This window comes from Miniopterus natalensis, chromosome 11 (assembly GCF_054644295.1).
Source record: "Miniopterus natalensis isolate mMinNat1 chromosome 11, mMinNat1.hap1, whole genome shotgun sequence".
In the NCBI taxonomy this organism is placed as follows: domain Eukaryota; kingdom Metazoa; phylum Chordata; class Mammalia; order Chiroptera; family Miniopteridae; genus Miniopterus; species Miniopterus natalensis.
The window spans coordinates 76,359,422-76,379,059 of record NC_142091.1 but is presented as its reverse complement, the minus strand read 5'-3'; the positions used below and the strand labels follow the sequence as shown (position 1 = coordinate 76,379,059).

The 19,638-nt window shown below is 62.0% G+C and overlaps 1 protein-coding gene across 1 annotated transcript in view; it reads right to left on the bottom strand.

Annotated features, from left to right (window-relative positions):
- OSBPL5 (oxysterol binding protein like 5) overlaps positions 1-18,996 on the bottom strand; it is a 44,619-nt gene extending 25,623 nt beyond the window's left edge. The window contains exon 1 of the mRNA XM_087822070.1: positions 18,935-18,996. The gene's annotated coding sequence lies outside the window, so the exon portion shown is untranslated. The remainder of the gene's footprint in view (positions 1-18,934) is intronic.
- Between the last annotated feature and the right edge of the window lie 642 nt (positions 18,997-19,638).

Genomic DNA, 19,638 nt, shown 5'->3' with positions numbered 1-19,638 from the left:
ATCCACCCATCTATCCACCATCCATCTATCCATCCATCCATCCACCATCCACTCATCATCCATCCATCATCCATCCATCCATCATCCACCCATCATTCATCCATCCATCCATCCATCCATCCATCCATCCATCCATCCATCATCCACCCATCATTCATCCATCCATCATCCATCCATCAATCCATCCATCATCCATCCATCATCCATCCATCCATCCACCCACCATCCATCCATCCACCCATCATCCATCCATCCACCATCCATCCATCATCCATCCATCAATCCATCCATCATCCATCCATCCATCCACCATCCATCCATCATCCATCCATCCATCATCCATCCATCCATCCATCCATCCATCCACCATCCATCCATCATCCATCCATCCATCCATCCATCCACCATCCATCCATCCATCCACCATCCATCCATCCATCCATCCATCCATCCATCCATCCACCATCCACCCATCATCCACCCATCCACCCAACATCCATCTATTCCTCCACCCATCTGCCCATCTTCCATCTATCCATCATCTCCCCATCCATCTTCCCCCTTTCCTTCCATGACTCTTTCTAGCCAGTTCCCCAGCAGCCCAATTCCCTCCCCCACCCCTTCCTTCCTACTTGCCCAACAATCAGACACATCAGAAGTGACATCCAAATGGCAGAAATGCTGGTCTGGAACAGACATCCGCCAATCTGAATGCAATACAGGTATGTACGGTGAATGTCCCCCATCTCCCTTTGCCCCAGACTAGGGCCCCTGCAAGCCACTGGCTCAGACAGGGAAGGTGGCACCCTGTTTAGCAGCTTCAGGGTCTGCACGTTTCTCCTGAAGACACACGTCCCTGGTCCTCCCAACGCCCACCTCTGGCCACTGCTGATGGCTGCCTCCTGCCCACTGGACACATGACCTCAGTGGGGTAAAGGGGGAAAATTTCTGTTCATTGCAAAGGCGAATCCCAGCCACGTCTCCCCAGTGGCTCCTCGCTGTGTGAGAACACAGGCCGGCCTCAGTCTCCTGCGGTTTCCTGCTCTCTACCACCCTGCTGGCACCTCTCACCTCACCCCCACTGCACTGTCACCCACTCTGTCCCAGCGCACTGGCCTCTATGTTCCCTGCAAATGCCAAGCTCACCCCCAGGGGCCTCTGCTCAGGGGCCCCTCCCCATGCCCTCGCCCTCATTTCCAGCGGCGGGTGTCTTGAATTCCACACTCCACGCTGAGCTAAATGTCGCTTCCCAGAGAGTCACCTCTCCGTCTCCCACACGGTGTGGGTTCCCCACAGCACAAGGAGTTCCCGCTGGGGTCTCTTTCACACTCAGTAATTCTTAGTTAGCTCTTCCTCTGTGGGAGGCGAGTTGTAGAAAAGGAAGCCATGTCTGTCTGTCCATGGCGTCTCCCCGGCACAGGAATCAGGGACCTCCAGCAGGTGGGAGTGTCCCTGGCTTCAGGGCCCTGCAACCCTGGTGGCCCCTGGGGTGAATGCAGGTGACAGAGAACAGGCCCTGGGCTTCCCTCCCCCTTGTCTTGGGCTCAGGGAGGATCCTCAGAGAGGTGGGCAGGGTTGGTTTGGGGGCCGATTTCCCCATAACCATAGTGAGACTCCTGTCTGGCCACTGGCGGGCCCCACACCAGGAGCAGTAGAGACTAGAGTGCCAGGTGCAGCCGAGCAATGCGGCCCTGGCCTCTGGGCCTGGCAGGAAGCAGGGGGACCTGGTGCCCTGAGGGTCTGCAGGCCAAGGGAGGCTGGGGGTTGGGAGCCCACAGGAGCCCGCCCAGGGGGGCAGAGCTAGAGGCTGGATGAGGGAACAGGCCCCTGGCGGAGCCGGCAGCCACCTGGACTGAGGCTCCGGGCCACCTGGATGTGGACGGGGCGAGGGGAGAGCACGGAGGCAGTCGGCTCTCACTCCAGCTTGTGTGAGCTGAGCACCCCGACCCAGTGAGCGTTGGGTCCACGTGGGGGGCTCAGGGCAGGGGGCGCAGGCCAGCCTCCGCCCTGCCCACCCAGCCAGCCCCCAGTCCCTGCGTTTGTTTGAACACTTGTTTGGGCACCTGGCAGGTGACAAGATCTCTGATCTAGTGCCAAGGCCAACTGGCCAACAAGGTGGCAGAATAGGCAGAAGCGCACCAGGTCCCACCACAGGTGGCACACTGCCTGCCCCACCCCCACCAGAGCTGCCTTCTGAGTTGTCCCCTCCCCTACCACCCAGACGCCCACCTTCAGGCCAGAATAATGGGAGCCTTGTACGGAAAGGTCACTGCGCCTTAGGTCGGGGCTGCACAGGCACACGGGCACAGGTTATCTAGGGCCAGAATTCACCAAGTCTGAGCTCTGAGAAGGAGTCACATTCCACCTGCAGGGTGGGGGTGGAGGGGACAATTCCAATCACATTCCTCCACCCCCCACCAAGAGGTCTGGGGACCGCATTGAGCTGGGGAAAAGTGGCCGGCCGTCTCTAGTGGCTGTGTGGCCTTCACCAGCCACCCTGTCTCTAAGCCCCTATCTGTAAGTGGAGGTTTGCTCTGAGCGGCTGGCAGGGCCGGCAGAAGGCCCTGCAGAGGCTGAGACCACGGACAAGGTGTGAGCCCACCCTCAGTGCCCGCAGGTGCCCAGTGGGCTTTCTGACCAGTGCCCAGTGTGACAGGTGGGCCCAGCTGTGCCAGAGGAAATGTGGACGAGGGCTCCTGGGCGGCCGGTGGACATGTGGCTTGGGCCGCCATCACTGCAATTGGCAGGAGTGAAAGTGGGCATATGCGGTCCAGCCACCACGACCCATGTGCCCACACACGCAGCGGCCTGAATTGGGTGGGTGGGAGACCCGGCAGCTGAGTGGCTGAGCCCTGGGGGAGAGGCAGGAAGTGGCTTGCCCTGCTCAAGGGACAGTGAGGACCACACCTTGAGGTTCACTGTCCGGCTGACTCAGCCAGGTCACGTGGGCAGGGGTTAGGGCAGGCCCCTGGCACCGCCCACCTGGCCTCCTGACCAACACAGGCCAATGGCAAGCTCAGGGCCATGGTCAGCGGCCTGGGCACCGCCACAAGCCACTTCCTCTGCAGCTGGCCACGCCCCGGGTTCTAGGAAGCCCCAGCCAGCAGCTGGGCTGGGTGTGGACCCACCACGTCCCTCTCAGGCCCAGCTGCCCATCCCCAGCGGAAGGAGAATTTGACTTTTGGATGCAAACTGCAGCCGGGTGACGGAGCTCTCAGGGGCACTGTGACCAGGCAGGGATGCAGGGCAAGACAACAAGACAGGGGGTGTCAGGAGCCCAGCCAGGAGGTCGGGGACCCTGCCCCACTCTCACACCAGCACCGAGCCTCATGTCCAGCGCTGAATCCACCTGGAACAGGACAGTGGATTTGGGACCCCAGGGTGACCTCACGCCCATGTCTAAAAGATGCTCACCACCCATGCCGTGAGGCTGGCCTCCCTTCTGAAGCCCTTGCACACCCAGGGGGCCCTCCCAGGGGTGCTAATGCCACCTGGACACCTCCTCGCTAGCTCTCCCACTGGGGCTCCCACCCACATGCCACCCCCAGGGGGATGGCCCCACAGGCCACTGCTGCCCTGGTGTGGGGACTGACGGACAGCAGTTAGGTAGTGGCTGCACTGGGGAAGGACATGGGCCCCGGACACCCTCCCTCCTCAGCACAGGGGTCCACCCCCAGCTGTCCCCTGGGTGCCCCTCAGAGCGAGGTTCCAGGAGGCTGAGCTCCTGCTTACACGGTACTGGGTAGAGGCTCCCCAAGGCTTCCAGGAAGCAGGTCTTGGAGTCCCATCACAGTGTGAGTTGCATGGAGGGGGCAGGAGAGGGCCTGGCTTCCCTGATGTCGAAGGTAGTCCTTGTATAAAGTGAAAAGCCCCCCTTGCTCCAGGGGTCCCAGTGCTCACACAGTAGCCCCACCACCGAGGGCATGTCACCCCCACAAGCATCCTCCCTGCCAGGTGCCAATGGAGCTAGCAGGTGGGGGGGCAGGCCCTCGGTGCCCCTCCTCCCCTCCTTTCTGCCTCCCCCAGTCCAGTCCAGGTCCAGGTCCAGTCCAGGGGCTGGGAGGATCCTAACTCTTATTTATTTATTTTTAATCCTGAGAATATTTTTTCTATTGCTTTTCAGAAAGAGTGGAAGGGGGGTGAGAAACATCGATGTGAGAGAGACACGTCGATTGGTTGCCTCCCCATGCACCCCAATCGGGGCCAGGATTGATCCTACAACCAAGGTACATGCCCTTGACTGGAACTGAACCTGGGGCCCTTCAGTCCTCAGACCGACGCTCTAACCAGTGAGCCAACCAGGGCAAGGACCCTAACTCTTGGAAGCAAAAGAGACCCACTGACCCACTGACCCCCCCCCCCCCCCACCAAGTGCTCTGTTTCCTGCATTCTCTCCATGTCACAGGTAAGTAACTGAGGCTGGAGAGCGAGCCGACTCACCTGGGGCCCCCTGACTCCCAGCTTGCCAGGGAGGTGGTCCTGGCCCCCCCATCACCGTGCCACAATGAGGGGGCCACCCATGTCTGCGGAGGCTGTTCTGAGAGCCGGTTAGGAATGTTTACTGGGCTGTGGTCCTCACGGTGCGAAGCTCGTTGCCTCCCTCTACAGCCCCAGCCTTCCCGGCCAGCCCCCCGGAGCCCGGGACCCCTCTCCCCACCCCCAGGAGTGAGAACCTGCAGCCGGCCCTGCGCGGCTGTGCACTGTCTGAGCGGCCGGGCCTCACAGGCGCTTACCCGTCGGGGGAGGCCGTCCGCACCCGCCCAGCTGAGGCCAGTGGAGTCCCGAGGCCTTGCTCACCATGGCTGGCTGGGCGGGCAGCCGCTGGGGCGTGAGCAGGAGCCCTGCCTCCTGGGCCCCTCTGGGACAACCGGCTGTGGCGGCCCCTCGTGACCTCATGCCAGGCTGCGGGCACCCAGTCACAGCCGCCACCTGCCCCTCCCCCGGGCTTTGTGCGGAGACTGGTTCTACCAGAAGTCAGGCATCTGGCAGAGAAAGCGGCCCTGCCAGTTGGGGCAGGACCTGCCTGGCAATGTGCAGGGTACCCCTCCGTGTCCTGCCACAGCGGGGACGGTCCAAGAAGGTGAGCTTGGACATGTGAGGGTGCGGTGACCACGCCCGCAGGCCCTCAGGCCCTGCCACTGGCCCTCTTGGCTCACTGGACCCTCGAGCTCACTGTCTGAGCCTCGAGCAAACCACACACGAGGGCATCAGCTTCCTGATGTGACATCAGCTGGCCCCAGGGGACCCGAGGCCATGTAGAGGCCGCCAAAGATGCCAAAAAAGAAACGAAAGGAAAACGTATCCACACACAGCAATGTGTGCACACATGTCCACACGGCAGCCCAGCACTGTCAGCTGTCAGTGGGCGAACGGCTGCGCATCCGCACCGGGGAGCACCCAGCAGACCGCGAGCAGGTGACGGCCCCGCTGCATCAGAGATGGCAGCGGGACTTCAGGTGACAGGTGTTTCTTATAGAGAAAGTCGACCTGCTCTCCCTCTGGGGAGCACGCCCATGCCCTTCGCTTCTCCCGTTTCTTCTCCCACAGGCATGAACCTCCTAAACACTAACGGACCCCAAGAGACTTGCAACCAGGGGAGCAGTGGGCAGCAGCAGCTCGTCCCGGGCTAACCCCTGAACCTGTTCCCAAGGCCCCCTTTTCTCTGGCTCTCCAGTGAGCTGTCAGCAGCCCCGCCTTCTACCCTGAGCCCTTCCTTATGTGACTACTGTCCCCAGATTTAATAAACATACCCTCATAGTCACCTGGACTTGTGCTGTGAAATTTTTTCTGCACGGAGTCAAGAACCCCCCGCACCCCCACCCACAGGAAAAGAGAGTCGAGTTCCCACGACTTTTCACGCTTTCATCGATCGGAACCAAGAAGCTGACACCTCGGTGTTGACCACAACTTCTCACACCTGACCCCATTTTCAGATACTGAGGCAGCTGCCTGGCCCCGAGTCCCGCCACCTGTGGGGGGCCTGGTGGCGTCTGGGAGATGTGGAGGAGGGTCCAAGGACCCCCCAGGGACCGCCCCCCCCCAGCCCTCAGGCTGAGAACAGCCCCCAGGAAGAGGGGAGAGGGCAGAGTTGTTCTCAAAGTTCCAAGACCTAAATGTGGGTCTGTTCCCTGACACACTGGTCACACTACAAAATGACACGTTCGAAGCGTGAAACACCAGCGGGCACCTTGTGAGCAGCAGGTGAGAGCTAAAAACAGCACCGAGAGCAACGGGAGACAGAGGGATGCTGGGAGGCCGGCCCTGGGTCAAAACCTGTCCCTGAGAGGGGTCCTGAGAGCCCGACACCCCTTTGTCGGCGACCACCTTAGGGGACTCCCCAGGAAACCCAGCCTGCCCGTAGGCACTCCCTCTGGGCACCCTTATCAGCCTTAAAATGCCTCCCCTGTTTCAAGGGACGGCTCATCCCAGCGCTGGGGTGAGGGGGGCTCAGGGGAGCTTCCCAGTGGCTCCTGGGCCCCATGTGGGGTCAGACTCCTGGATCACCTGGCATGTAGGAGGGAACCTCATCTGTCCTGAGACCTCATGGCCACCCCATCCAGGCTGTCCTCTCTGACTGTGGCAGAGCCAGTGAAGGCGAAACCAGGGAGACGGACTTGCCGAGCTCAGTTCTTCCTTCTGGCTCCAAAGTGGGAGAAAGAACAGAGGGTCACAGGAGAGGTGACTTTCTCGCCACTGCCAAGGAGCACGTGTGACCATCTGTGTGACTCACCCAGTCCCAGAGGCACCAGGCACTGGGTCGACCTGGCTGCTGAGCCTGGGCCGCGTGCCCGGGGGCTGGGGCTGTAGAGTCTGAGGGCCCAGGTGAGCCTGGCAGAGCCCTGGGCGGAGGGGACCCTCAGGTTGGACACGTCTTACACTCCGTGTTCCCAAAGGGCCCGCTGCGGGGCTGGACACAGCTCCTGTCTGCTGAGCCACCTGCTGGGCTCGAGCTGCCTGGGCAGGGCAGCCACAGCCCGAGGCGGGCCAGTTGGAGGGAAGCGCCTGCTTTCTGCCACTCCCCAGGCCCTGGGTCAGCCTGTGGGCATCCTGTGGGCACTCAGCCTGGCGCTGGCCTGGTTGGGAGGCAGGTCCTGCAGGGGGGACGAGGGCAGGAGGGCCATCGGTGAGCGTGAACCCAAGTCCAGCGCACGTGTCCTTGAAGCCAACAATCCAACTTCTGAAAACTCACTACCAGGGACTAAACCCTGTGGGATCCTAACGTGGGAGAGAAGCCCACAGAAGGATGCGGGCTGAGGTTTTGTTTGCCGGAGAGGAAGACCCCTGGGCAGGTAGGCGTGGGTGGGACGCTGACCGTGGCCATGAAAAGGGTGTGGGCGCTCAGAGGTGCCGAGTATCCCGTGCCCCTGGGACACAGGGCGACCGCCCGGCTTGCTGGAACCTGTCGGTACCTGTGTGTGAGCTGCTGTGTGCGACCAGGGGCCTCTGGTCCCATCTGAGTCTCACAATGGCTGGCCTTCCAATTGCTGTTGGAACCTGAACCCAGCAGAGCCATCACTGGGCCGACATCAGTAAGGGGTGAGGGGTGTTGCACTCCACGGGGGACGAAAGGAGCTCTTGCTTGGGCCCAGGGGTGAGGGACGAGATAGTCTTCTAAGGGGCAGGTGGCCCGAGTGGCTGGGGGAGCAGGGAGAGGCCCCAGTGCCCAGCCAGCAGTAAGCGAACAGTGGGTGCTGATGGATGCTTCCTGGGGGGTCCGACCCACTGGGACGTGTATACAGTAGGTGCTTAGCACCCAGTGTGGCCGACTGAGGACACGCTTTCCCTTTCACCTTCACAGCCGCTCTGTGGGTGGCCTGAGCAGCCGAGAACAGGTAGGGGGATGCCGGTGGGGAGCAAGCAGCACCTGGGGTCCCTCCGGGGCGGCTCTGGGAGGGTGGGCTCCATCCCACCAGGAGCTCCTCAGCATCACAAGGGGTGTCAGGCTGTGACCTTCCAGAACCTTCCCCACTGCCTTCTGCTCCCCAATGCTGGGTGTGGATGGTCCCGGAACCCTGTCTCGGAACCCTGCACAGGCCTGGAGGGGAACCTGCTCTGTCCTCTGATGTCTCCCGGGCAGCAGCTACAAAGGCAGGTGACAAAAGGAGGGAAAAATGGGGGGAAGGGGTGAGCACAGGGGTCTGTTTTAAATGGGGCCCAAGGAGAGCCCCGTTTTAGATGTAGCCGTGAAGGTTTGGCTTCGATGACAGTGGGGAGTCGAGGGGCCTCGGTTCCACCGTCCGCTCGGCTTTTGTGTACATTTGACATTTCCATGACGCAGGGAAGCGGAGAGGCTCTGCGCTCTGTCCCGAGGGCCCGGCAGGAGAATTTCACAGAAGCCTTCAAGCAGCAGCAAACCCGCCGTGAGAGTCCCCACCCCCCAGATAAGGCTCAGAGTTTAAAAGGCTGACAACTAGTGAGGTGCCTCTGAGGACACTGGCCAGGTGGCTGCTGGCTAGATCTGAGGCTCAAACAGAGAGAAGCCAGAGGACCCCGTGCGACGGGGAGGGTTGGAGATACAAGGTGATCAGACCCGGAGTTAGCTGGGAAAGAGGCAGAGAGGAGCCGAGGGCCACTGCCAGGGTCCCCGTGGCCTGCCCCTTGATGGGCTGCAGTCTCTTAAGAGCCAGACCCCCACCTGCTGAGAGCCTAGCCCGGCCCTGCCCGCCACTGCAGAGCCACACGTGGAACCCCCAGCCCACCACTGCAGAGCCACACGTGGAACCCCCAGCCCACCACTGCAGAGCCGCATGTGGAACACCCTGCCCCACCACTGCAGAGCCGCATGTGGAACCCCCAGCCCACCACTGCAGAGCCGCATGTGGAACCCCCAGCCCACCACTGCAGAGCCGCATGTGGAACCCCCAGCCCACCACTGCAGAGCCGCATGTGGAACCCCCAGCCCCACCACTGCAGAGCCGCATGTGGAACCCCAGCCCCAGCACTGCAGAGCCACATGTGGAACCCCAGCCCCAGCACTGCAGAGCCACATGTGGAACCCCAGCCCCAGCACTGCAGAGCCACATGTGGAACCCCAGCCCCACCACTGCAGAGCCACATGTGGAACCCCAGCCCCAGCACTGCAGAGCCACATGTGGAACCCCAGCCCCACCACTGCAGAGCTACATGTGGAACCCCAGCCCCACCACTGCAGAGCCACATGTGGAACCCCAGCCCCAGCACTGCAGAGCCACATGTGGAACCCCAGCCCCAGCACTGCAGAGCCACATGTGGAACACCCTGCCCCACCACTGCAGAGCCACACGTGGAACCCCCAGCTCCCCCACTGCAGAGCCGCACGTGGAACCCCCAGCGTTGTGTCTTGCAGCCTATGACACACTTTCCCGGCCGTCCAGAGCGCTTTCAACTCACAACAGCCCCCACAGGTCAACAGTGCCTGCCGGAGGCCCCCACGCCCTGAGCCCAGTCGAGGGTGGAGCCGGGGCCCCAGGGTGCTGCCCTCAGCTCCCACAGGTGCATGCTGGGGCTGTCCCCCTCTGAGACCACCTCTTCCAAGTGTCCCACCCTGACAGATGGCCTGGAAAGGGGACACCATGGGGCGCTTGGTGCAGGTGAGGCTGCGGCAGGCACTGTGGCTGTGCCCACGCTATCTCCCTCCCCACCGTCATCACCGCTGCCGGGACTCAGCTCCCAGGCCTCCCGCCCTCGGGCAGCAAGGCCAGTCCTTGAGGACAGTTCGTGGTCAAACAGCAGTAGGTATTTTTACCCACCTCTGCGGGCGCCCATGGTGGCCTCACTCAGGCTCTGAGTTTTCCATCCTCTGACCTCCCAGGAGGCAGCCCCACCAAGAGGGCGCCGCCCTGCTGGGCATCCTGAGGTGCTCCCCTTTGGTGTCAGAACAACCCACCTCTTGCTGACGTGTCACCGGCAATCACTGCCCTGGCCAGGCGCCTGGCGGCTTGGGCACAGGGCCAGCTGGGCACTGCTGACTGTGCCCTGAGTGCAGTGCTGGCGCAGGGCGGCCTCGGGACTGCGGAGGGGCACCCAGAACAGCTCCGCTGGACAGGCAGTGCCGAGCCGCCCTCAGGGACCCGAGTCCCGCGGCCCCACCCTGGGGGACAGGGGCTTTCTCCCCGTCCTTTCTTGAGACGCTCTTTTTAAAGACCGTGTTGGGTTCCCAGGTAAACACACGATGCAGTTGCAGCCTCTGTCTCCCCAGGGGGTCACCGAGCCTCAGCCCAGGGAGGAGCCAGAGCTGAGGGCGAGCGATGACCGGCCAGGAGGGGGTGCCCCCAGGGAAGTCAGGGGAGCTCACGTCCCGGCACAACCAACAGAGTAAACTGCCGCTCCTCAGGGACCGCCCAGCTCAGCAGAGGCCAGCTGTCCCCCGGGGAGGGGTGTCCAGGCAACGCAGCAACACTCCGGGGCGCCAGGCGGCCCTCTGGCTGCAGTCACCTCCCCGTCTCTGTCCCACTCCACCCGCTCCTGGAGAGGGGTGGGTCTGCAAGCCCCCGGAGCCAGTGACGCCCCCTCTGCCTCCAGAGCCACACTGGAGGCACCCGGACACCCGGGCAGACACAGGGCGGCGCTGGGTGACACGGTGGAACTAACCATCATTGGCCCCTTTCAAATTCTCTTTCCAGCCCTGGCCAATGTGGCTCAGGTGGCTGGAGCCTTGTCCATGCACCAAAGGGTTATGGGTTCGATTCCTGGTCAGGGCACATGCAGGGGTTGCGGGTTCTCTCACATCGGTGTCTCTCCGTCTCCCTTCCTGTCCCTAAAATCAATGGCTATGTCCTTGGGTGAGTGCGGATTAAAAATAAATAAATCCTCTTTCCAGCTTCCCCATCCCGCTGCTGATCTCTATTTCCCAGAGGTTCAGCGGCCTCGGGTGCAAAGCTGCAGGGACAAAAGTCCCGTGGCTACAGTTCAGCCAGTATTTCTTGCTCCCTGTGTGCATGTTTATAGCGACCGCTCCCTGCTACAAGCGGTGGTGATTTCCCAACTGTGGCAATGATGTCAAGTTCCTCTCCGAGGTAAATTCACTGAGGTAACAACAAGCAGGTGCATTTAAGGACTGGGGTTTAGGATAACAGAAGAGCTGGTGTTGGACGTAGCAGCAAAACCGTGAAGGCCGCCTATGAACTGGGAGCTGCTCCGGGGTGGCCCCGTCCTGGCCCGAGGCCCCTGCTCCCTTCCCACTGAGATGGGGGACCAGGCCTGGGCTGTCACAGGTTCCGTTCCCAGGGCCCCGCTCAGAGCTGCTTTAAAAAAAAAACTTATTTTAAAATAAAGTATCAATGCAGAGGACCTCACAGACATCTGGCTTCATGAGCTCTCCCAGAGAAACACCCTGTAACCACCACCCAGGTCAGAAACCTAAGCTGCCCAGCCCCCCAGGGGCCCATGGGTGCACATCCCAGTCCTCGCCAAAGCCCCAAACCTCGTTCCTGATCCGCTTACCACCCTCCCCCACGGGTTCACCATCCACACCGTATCCCCAGGGACCTGCCTGAGTCCCACCCGCCGGGAACCTCGTGCCCCTAAGGCCCTTACTCTGCGGCCCCCCTCCCTTCCCTTTGCTGGCAGTTTATCCCGGGAGGGGCTTCGGGGTGAGCCGGGGCTCCGGGGGGCAAGGCTCGGCCCATCCACTGAGCGCAGTCAAGCTCTTCGAGGTCTGGGGCGTCTCAGGGTGGGCGGCCCCTGTAGGACAGCCCGCTGTGGCCCGAAGGAGTGGGTCCCGAGGGGCACCCGTTCCGTGGGGCTCACCCTGCTCCGGCCCACGGGGGCCAGGCTGGTGGCCTGAGACTGCGCTCGGCGGGAAGTGATGAATGGCCGCGTTGGGGAGACAGGCACGCCCGAGATAAACAGCATGTTCCCTGTGCTCCAAGATTTAAAAATAAACGGAAAAGTAGACACAGTTTAAAAATAATGAACTGGGCAGAAGGACAGTCATTTGCCTGTGTCTTCCCTCATCTGTGAAACCGCGGTTTACAAACCAGCAGATGCAGCTCAGAGCTGGCAGGGACCCCCCAGGGCTGTGGTGGCCCAAGTGGGGTGCTCCTGAGGGACCTGCCAGCCACACCTAGAGTGAGGGACAGGAGTCTGCTCTGCATGGAGGTGTCTTTTTCTCCCCCCTTTTTTGCTGCACTTGGAGCTCTCAGGGTAGTGGAGGCTCCATGTCTGAACCCACATAACATCAGCCTGATACCCCTGGGTCCCCTCTTCCCACAGTGCGACTCGCGTGGCCGAAACTGCTCTGCCTCCTACTCCCCCAGGGACAGGACACAGGACTGGGGTCACCACGTGCCCGATACCACCTGGCCAAGGGCAGCCCACAGGGGGCACCCTCAGGTCTGGTAACAGGAAGGGGCAGGGGCCCCCTGGGGAAGGCCCCCAGCCAGCATTCCAGAGCCAGGTGGGAGGGCAGAGCAGCACCCGGCTGCTGGCACCGGGAGGACTGTGAGCGCGGAGCAAATGGCCCATAGGGCAGCGTCCCCTCTGTCCACCAGCCTGGAGGTTTCCAAAGAGCCACTGTGGAGGGGCGTTTGCTGGACGGGACCAGCGTGCAGTGGTGATGGGGAAGCGGTCTGGCCTGGATGCTGGCCTGAGAGGGGACGGCCCTGTGGGCTGCACGGCCAGGGAGCAGCAGGACCGATGGCAGAAGGACACTTGCTGGACAGGACTTCCCACACACAGGTGGAGGGGCCCAGGCCCAGGGAGCCCCGGCGGGGGTGCCACCTGAGCCTCCAGGGTCAGGGCCTCTCGGCTCCATCCCAGGTCCTGGCGAGGGAAAGGCTGGCTGAGCCAGGGCGCCCGGCAGCTGTAAACAGTCAAGGTCACGGGAGGGGATTCTGAAAACAGCTCCGCACGTTCACGGGGACCAGAGGCTCTGAGCACACCAGGATCTTAGCCCCTGCAGACGCCTGGTCTTTGAGGGAAACAAAGACACAACCACGGTCCGGGAGTCTACTGACGAGCCTTCCTGCCGCACAGGAGCCCAGTAGTCAGGCTGGCCACTGCCTTGCCCACTGTGATGCTGAACTGTGTCCCCCAAATTCATATACTGACCCCCAGGACCTCAGAATGTGGCTGTATTTGGAGATGGTTGTTTAAAGGGGTGATTAAGGTAAAATCAGGTCATTAGGGTGGCCCTAATCCCATAGGACTGGTGTCCTTATAAGAAGAAGAGACACACAGAGGGACAGGTGGGGACACAGGGAGAAGATGGCCATCTACACGTCAAGGAGAGAGGCCTCAGGAGTGACCAGCCCGTGACCCCTGGATCTGACTCCAGCCTCCAGGACGGGCACAGTCAGTGCCTGTGGTTTAAGCTGCTGCCGGTGGGACTGTGTCGCAGCAGCTGACAGATGCACCCGAGATGGACAGGGCAGCACCGAGCACCCTTAGGAGAAGGGGGCATCTCCCTGGTCACACTCAGAGGAACAGGGGAGACGAGGGGCCTCTGCCCAGCACAGGGGCTCAGATCCTGCCTGGGCCACCTCCTAGCTGGGAGACTAGAAGCTCCCGGGGAGCTCTGCACCCCTACAGGGAGCCCAGCCAGCCAGGCAGCGGTCTCCCCGCAACAGTTCAGCCTCCACCCAACAATGGCGTGGAAGTGCCGCGGTCTGGGACGTGGCCGCCGCGGGCACCCCAGCCTGTCTCTGGCCGGTGGCGGTTTGTGTTCAGCCTGGGCCTCTGCGCCGTAACCTGCCCGAGAGGACCCCGCCCGGGGCCCCCACCATCTCGGGTTCGGCCTGTGTCTTCTCCAGTTTATCGGGGATAACTGAGAAGGAAATCGTCCCGATCGTTCGGGTGATGCAGGTGATGACTGGCAGACACCCGCGCGGGGATCCTCCCGCCTAGGTTACGAACATGCCCGTCACCTCACACGGTCACCGTTCTCACTGTCCCACTCTCTTATATGTCAGCTACACGACACAGCGTCACCAACTACAGCCACATGTCATACATGCTCTTAGTTTTTAATCAACAAAACATACAGGTCACCAGGGACCCTGGGGACCTTGGCAAACTCCTCTGAATCTCTGGGTCGAGCGCCCAGCCTTGAGAGACTTCTCCCTCCCGGGGCGGGGGATCAAATCCCGTGATCTTCCCAGAGGACAGGCGCTGGGGGCCGCCAAGGCCAGGAAAGTCGGTGGACTTGCTAAGTTCATCTTGACCCCGGGCGGCACCTTGAGCCCAGGACCCTCGCCCTACCCAGAGCCCTGGCCTGGGTCCTGCCGCTTTGTTACCTGAGCTCCGGATTCGCTGTGTGTTCTTCCTCCCCATCTGCTCGGGGACAGCCCCCTCCCCCCTCCCGGCCCCCACAGGTGTCAGGGGTCAAAGGCAGCCACTGGCCACGTCCAGCTGTGCACCTGGGACCCAACAGCCTACTCCAGTGGACACCCCGCAGGAGCCCCAGACACAGACACCCTGAATGTCCTTGCGGGAGAAGGGACATAAACTGTGACTCATTTGCATACATCAAGGGACAAGAAAGAGGAATGGGCGCTCAGAGCAGCCTGCTCACAAGGAGTCGCCAGTGGTTCTGAGCTTCTCTGCGATGCAGGAATCACGGGGCAGGAGACGGGACGAGAAGAGCCTCGGCAGTCTGGTCACGTCTGCGCCGAAGCCAAGGAGCCTGTGTTTGTTTGTGGCTTCGCCCATATATAGTAAAACCACGAAGACACGCCTGGGAACGCGGCTCGAGCTGGGGGAGGCGCAGGGCGCGCTCAGGGCCTGTGGGGCCAGGACTCGCGGCCAGCGCGGCGGAGAAGGGGGAGGGGGGCTCCATGCCTTCCTGCGGTTCCTGTGTTTAAACCTTTCACCGTCATTAATCATTAATCAAACTTTTCATTAGTGATAAAGAGATGATCCCTCTGGGCTCCAAGAGCTTGGCGGCTTGGCAGAGCCTCACCCAGGCCGCGGGCTGGTGGGATCCGGCACTCGCTGTGGGCCAGCTCTGCGAGGGCCCATTTCCCAGGTGAGAAAATCAAGGCCTGGAGCTGAAGGGACCCCGCCCAGGGCCCTGTGGCTGGTGAAGTCGGGGGGACTCCCATCTGGTTGGCTGACCACTGAGCCCCTGTTTTAACCATCCCCATACAGCCAGACTGGCACTGCGAGCGGCCCCCACAGAAGGCAGGCGGGTCTTTTCCAGGGGCCCTGCTTACAGACCACGGCGTCTGCCTTAATGAGCTCCATAAACAACACTCAAACAAACAGCAGCAGCAGCGGCCACCGACCTGCCAGGACAAACAAGGGACGGGTCCCCAGCAAGTGGCAAGGAGGAGGGAACTCAGCCCTGTGTGGATCAGGACTCAGGCCCCACCCATAAGGACAAGGGGAGGGGTGCAGAGGGCTGAGGTAACTCACACCAGGTCACCCTGAAGACACAGGCTGCACAGAGAAGGTGCCAAGCCAGGGACCGAGCTCCCCAAAGGCTGGCATTCCCACACACCCGCCTGGTGCCGCCCGGCGTGGTGCTGAGGCTGCACAGCGGACAGGCCCCGAGGAAGGGCCTTCCAGGCAAGGGAACAGCATATGCTAAGGCAGACAGGGTGGCTCCCAGCCCTTCCACCCAGAGGGTCGTATCAGGGTGAGCGACTCCCAACCTAGGAGAGCAGAGGCGAGCTGAGGGTGGGGCCTGCCCAGGCCTGGAGAACTCCCTCCCTCTGGTCAGCTGAAGGAGAAACCAGCCCAGCCCGCAGGCCGCATGGCAGCTGGAAGGTTCTCTGGGGCGCTGGCTGTGAGCTGGGCACCCACCACCAGGGAGGGTCTGCACTGGAAGAAAGCTGCCAGCTGCACACAGGGCAGGGCCGAGAAGGCAGGGATCCCAGAGGCCTCTGGGCCTCAGGCCTGGGCACAGGCTCTAGGCTGGAGGCCCTGGGCAGGGCACGTGTGTCCCCTGCAGAGCCCTGAGTGAAGACGCCGTGTGACTGGGCTGGAGGGGCCAGGGCTCCCCTCACAGTGGGCAGCTCTCCCCCCCTGCTCGAGGGCACAGGCCGAGGATGCCACGAGGCAGCCCACGGTCCCACGAGGCCTCAAGGGCTCTGTCCACAGCCCTCCCTGCCCACGGCCGTCCCTGCCATGCTCCCTGTGCCCTGCACCATGGGTGGCCTCACTGGCCTTAGGCTCTGCCTAGCCCTGTCTCTCAGGGTGGGGTGAACAGCTTACAACCCCATGGGAGGACTGGGCTGCCAAGGGTCCTTAGACCCCTGGGTGTCACCCCAAGGGTGACTGAGAACTGGTGGTAAATGAGAGAAGGTGATGCCCCCGGCCCCCACTCCCTGTCCAGTGAGATCCACATGCTGGCTCTCTCCCTGCCCTGACCAGCCCTCCAAAGACACAGCAATGAATAAATGACCACACAGCCCCCCCCCCGGGATGTCCCGCCGGGTCCCCTTGGTGATGGGTCATTCCTCAAGCCTGGGGACCTCAGCCCCTCTCTGGCCTGCATCCTGCTGGATTTGCACATCTCTGACTGGGGTGGGGTGCTGACCTTGCCTTCCTGTGTCCACTGCTCAGGCGCCTACTGGTCACCCATGGTCCCCCTCCTCTGGCCTCCTGGGGAAGGGGCTCCCCACGATGGGGGGGGGCAGAACACACAGCCACCAGAGCTGCCCCTGCAGCCCAAGGCGGAGCCCCGGGGCCTTTTAAGGGACTCTGCCCCCGCATTCATCCCAACAGAAGGGCATGCAAATCCCCACCCAGGCCACTGCAAGCAGAGAACAGGACACGAGGCTGGGGCTCTTTAATGGACCCTCTGCCTTATGCACCCCAATAGGTGGGCATAAGAAACCCTGCCTCTGTTCCCCACCTCCCCATCCCTCTCTTCCCCAAATGCACAACCTCAGCCCTTCAAGCCACCTCCCCGTGCTGCATTCACTCCAATCAATGCCACCTTGCCCCTCTCCCCTCTGCGAGGACCGTCCTTCCCTCCTGGGGGCCACATGGAAGCCGCTCGGGGCCAGGAAGAGACAAGGGTGTCACTCCTGCCGGCCGGAGGTGCAGGACCCGAGGGTCTCTCTCCCTCAGCTCTGGGGGACCTGCCCCATCTCATCCCTGCCAGGCCATCACCTCCCCCTACCTTCCTGGGGACCTGCCTGTCACCAGGAGCAGAGCAGGGCCTACACCCAGCTTCCAAATGACCCTCACCTTGGACAAGGGAAAGCGACCCGGTCTGGTCCCAAGAGGCAGCCGGGCCCGTGGCCTGTGGGATGGGTGGCCCCATGTTCTCATTAAGCCTTGTAAAAACCAGTACGAATGGGCTGCCTCAGCCTCCCACCGGGCCCTTCACCCCTGGGTCAGAGGGGCTGGGCAGTTCAGTCTGCGTCCATGGACCAAATGAAATGTTAGGCTCTCGTCCCAGCTTAGCCACTCTGTACACCCCCCCCCACCTCTAATTCAGGAGGGACACGACCAGGGAGGGAGGCAGGCTGGGTCCTCCACACCCAGGACGGGAGGGAGAGAGCTGGAGAAGCAGAGACTGAAGGTGGGGGATCCAGGGGCATCCAGTCCCAGCCACTGACTCCCCTGGACAAAGACAATTCCACGACTTCACATGAGCACAAAGCACCTACTACATGCCAGGCCCCGGGAAGAGAGCCCTGAGCATGCTCAGGCAACAAGTACACGATGACCGCATGTGCTAACAGCCCCGCGAGGGCCTGGCTGTGACTCCAGCTGCTGTCTGCACATTCGGTCGTTCAGTTACACAAATACAGGTGGAGATGACTTCAGTACAGACGGATCGCTGCTCCTAAGAAATCAAACACAGCTAGCTGAGAGCGGCACTTCAGGTACAGAGGGCCCCTTGGAGAAGTGACATCTGAGTTAAGATCTGAATTAGCGCCCTGGGCAGCGGGCACATCCACTGCAAAGGCCCTGGGGCTGGATGTCCATGAGCGAGGAGGCGAGAGAGCCAACAGAGGCGGGCATGGGACAGTTGCCCAGGTCCTGTGGGGCAGGGACGGGAGCCTGGAATTACTCTGAGCCGAGTGAGAATCACGAAGGAATCTGGGCAGGTGAGTTACGTGATGTGGTTTATATATTTAAAGGTCATGCTGGCTGCCGGTGGAGCAGGACTAGAGGGGCCAGAACAGAGAGCCTGTGGGATGGCTGGTGTGTGCTCCAGACAAGACCCAGGGCAGCTGCGGGACAGTGGGTGTGAGGCCAGCGTGGGAGGCTGGGCTAAACCGCCTCTGAGATTTGCAAGGCCCTGTGGGTGCCCCACATCACTCAGAGCTGGCCAACCAGGCTCACACCCTGAGCAATGGGCACTGTCCCTCACTGGCTCAATGGCCCAGACAACCTTGGCAAGTCTCTGACAGCCCCTTCTTGCATCCTCAGGGCTACGATCCTTGTCACAGAGGTTCCCTCCCTGGGGGTCCCTCAAGTCCTTCCGGGCTGCCCCACGTCTCAGTGCTGTGACATTGCTCACCCTGGGTGGCTTGTCCCCAGCCACTTGGCTGGACATAGAGCTCTAAGCCAGAGGGTGTCATTGTGTCTGCCCCCACACCCCAGCCTTGGCTCTCCATCGGGCAGGCACACAGCTGGGGCCCGCTCCCCTTGGCACAGTCAACAACACAAGCCAACTTCACACCCCGAGCCCACGCTCCAGGGGCCCTGGCCTGGAACAACTGAGTTCTTTGTGACCGGCCGCACCCCCTCCCCCTGCAACAGGACCGGTGTCTGCTGCCAGGCGGGGGATACAGGTGGGAGGCTGGCCGCAACCCTCCCAGAGTCCACCCTGCCTGTGAGCTGTTTCCTCGACCTGCAGGTTCAGTAGGTAGGTGACGGGGCCATCTGGCACCTGGGCAGTACTCGGCGCCTCTGTGATGGCCTCCAGCGGCACAAGCACCTCCCAGGGCAGCACACCTGGTGGCCTGTACCACCCAACGTCCGGCCCCCAACACCTGACGGTGCCCACCGGCCCTCCTGCCACCCCTGCAAACAGCTAGGCAGTTGCACCCACCTTTCCGTGGCCCCCGAGTGGGGAACTGCCCCTGACAGCTGCCTTCACGTCGGAGCGACTGGAGTCCTATCGGCACCATGCACCTGAGCCTCGGTTCTCTACAGCTCCCAGTCCCGCCCACAGCTCTGAGTGTCGGGCCACACCCTACACCCCTGAGCTGGGTGTGCATCGTCTCAGCTGTGGCTAGACACCTGTCCTTTGAACAAGGAATGAGATGTCACTCTGGCTGCGCTCCTGCACCTGGACACTGTGTGTCTGTGCACGTGTGTGTGAGGCAACGCTGGCCTAGCCACAGAATCCGTGTGGAGCACAAGCCCCAGACAGCTGCCGAAGACACACATGGTCTCCAAACCATGGCTGTGTCACGGAGTTTCTCTTCCCTTCCCAAGCAAGGCGCCTCAGATCACAGCGCTGCTGGCTCAGGGAGCTTCCAGCAAGAGGTTTCAGGAGAGAAACTGATCTGGACACGCTCAGCATGGTGAATGCATCTGAAGGGGGCGGGATGCCTTGTGCATTCTGACCGCTGAAGGGCTTGCCAGCCGACCCCTGGCACCCAGGAGGCACTCCCCAGGGCTCACCACCTGCCCAGCAGTGTCCCCAGGACGAGGCCCTCGCCTGGTCCATCTGCCCTGTCACCTTTCCACACACAGCCTGGCCACGCAGACCAGACGGACACCGGGGCCTGCCTCCCTGGCACGCTGGGC